Below are 2,800 nucleotides of genomic sequence, written 5' to 3'. Positions count from 1 at the left end.
AATTATTCAACATGTATTTTGTTGATCTTCAAACATTACAATACAAGTATGTTAATTTCATTTTACCTGTTTGTTGTTAATCTTGCGCTTTGGCTTGTCAAGAAATTTAAAGATATTGTCCTTAAGTTTGATATATGCTTAGTACTTGCTCTATGGAACAAATACTATTGTATTCAATCGCAAATCTGGTATACAAGATGGTAAAAAGGTGCCCAATAAATGTACAACCTAAAAAAATAAGCATATCATCATTAGCGACACAAAGAACTTTTCACTTTATGTCTGTATCCAGTACATACACTTAGGTCACTAATTAACCTATTTTATTTCTTTCACATTAAAAAGAAGTGTGTGACGAAGTTGATACTATGGTATACTTTAATTGTTTTGTAGAGCCGTTTATATTGTTTTGCTCAGGTAACCAGGCACAATGGGAAGAAAGCTGCGACACCTGCTGATGTTCCTTCTCATCATCCTGAAGGAGCCCAACATGCAAGTAGATGGCTGGTTTTGGGGATCAACTCCTAAAGCCGACTGCTGGTGGTATTGCCGCGCACCATCATCACACTGCAAATGCCTTAACAACCAGGGCCTCACCAGCATCCCTCAGAACCTCCCAACATCCCTCACCCAGCTATATTTGAAACGTAATCAGATAACAATGATTCAGAAAGGCGCATTTGCAAATCTGCCCCGGCTGCAAGAGTTAGAACTGTCTCGCAACCAGATATCAATGATTCAGGCAGGTTCATTTGTAAATCTGTCCCGGCTACAAGTGTTGTGGCTGTCAGTCAACAAGATAACGATGATTAAGGAAAATACATTTGCAAATCTGCCCCGCCTAAAAAGGTTGATCCTGTCCTACAACCAGATATCAATGATTCAGGCAGGTTCATTTGCAAATCTGCCCAACCTACAAGACTTGTTACTGCGCTTCAACAATATAACAATGATTCAGAGTGGTTTATATGTAAATCTATCCAAGCTAGAAGCATTGAACCTGTCCAACAACAAGATAACAATTATTCAGAAAGGTACATTTGTAAATCTACCCCAGCTACAGAAGTTGTGGCTGCATGAAAACCAGATAACAATGCTTCAGCCAGATACATTTGAAAATCTACCGCAGTTAGAAAGCTTGGACCTTGAGCACAACAAGATGTCTGCCATTACACCTTTAGCTTTCATCTTGTTGCCCTCTAATCTATACATACGACTTTTCGCGAACCCCTGGAAGTGTGACTGTAGGATGGCTCCTTTCAGGCTAGATTCGACAGAATTTCCTACATTTAAAGACCAGATAATCTGTGACCAACCCGCCTAATTCCGCGGTAAGAAGCTTAAAGATGTCAATTCTAAAATGTTGGTATGTGCAAAGCCAACCATAACATCACTGACTGTTCATGTCATATTAACGTCTAACGGATCCAATGTCACAACAGCTGGCTCAACAACGGGTCCTGTAGGCAGTAAAAACAAACTAACACCAACAATAGCTCCACCCCTTCAAACCACTTCAGACAAACGGGAAAGCAAAGTGTTCTACGATAACACTCAGGTAACCCCTAAAAACTATTATAATGACACAACAAAATGTTCGGCAGGCAAAAGAGGCAAAACAAGAGTAACAGTAAGTTCATCCCTTCAAACCAATTCACACAGAATAGAAAGCGTCAGTTCCAAAGAATCTATTCCCAGTTTCCCCATACCTGTTATCATTGGCTCTATCTGGGGTTCAATAGCTGGCATTTTCCTGATCGGCACCGTCATTCTCACAATCTGGTGCAAGAGGAGGACAAAGAATCCCCCTTCAGACCCTTCTTCAGGCTTAAATGATAACATCCTTTTGAGTAACCATAACATGACAGGTACTGTAGTGACCAATGATCATTATCACACAGGACGGGGCCAGTCTCATACCAATGCTAAATCCAACACAAACACCACAGCCGAGTTAATGACCTATGGCCATGACCACCAGTACCAGTACAAAGGTATGACCAAACAAAATCAGACAGGACAGGGTCAGTCTCAATCCATCACTGAATCCAACTCAAACACCACAGCTGTTTTATCAACAAGTGGTCAAGATAACCGGTACGAAGGTATGAACCAACATAATCATATCGAGGATGGCCAGTCTCAGGCCATCATGATATTTAACGAAAACTCCACAGTTGCTGTAGCAACTAGTGGTCATGACCAACAATATGAAGATATGAACCAACATGATCATACAGGGCAGGACCAGTCTCACGCTATCATTGAAGCTAGAAACCTGTCGTATGGCACAGGGCAGATTGATTCAATGCAAAGTCCCCTGTACAAAGCCGTAGGTCAGTCTCAGGCTATCACTGAATCCAACCCAAACACTACAGCTGCTTTAATGAAAAGTGGTCAATATCACCAGTATGAAGATTTAGAAAAACAACACAATCAGACAGGGCAGGGCCAGTCTCAGGCCATCACTGAATTGCACACAAACACCACAGCTGATTTAATGACCAGTGGTCATGATCATCAGTACGAAGATGTAGACCAACATGATCAGACAGGACAAAGCCAGTCTCAGGCTAACGCTCAACCCCTGAAAGTTGAAGATCTACCAATTGACGAAGTGCTAGCTGCCCTGAAACCTAATCCAATGTACGCAGGTGTGGGAGCACCACCAAAGAACCAAACATCTACAGAAAGGACCAGAGGTCATAATCAGACAGGACAGGGCCAACCTCACGCAATCACTGAATCCAACACAAAGGCCACAGCTGCTATAGTGACCAGTGTTTATGACCATCAGTAT

This window comes from Branchiostoma floridae, chromosome 7, assembly GCF_000003815.2.
Source record: "Branchiostoma floridae strain S238N-H82 chromosome 7, Bfl_VNyyK, whole genome shotgun sequence".
Lineage (NCBI taxonomy): Eukaryota > Metazoa > Chordata > Leptocardii > Amphioxiformes > Branchiostomatidae > Branchiostoma > Branchiostoma floridae.
The sequence above is the reverse complement of the archived record's forward strand: the minus strand, read 5'-3'. Positions refer to the sequence as shown.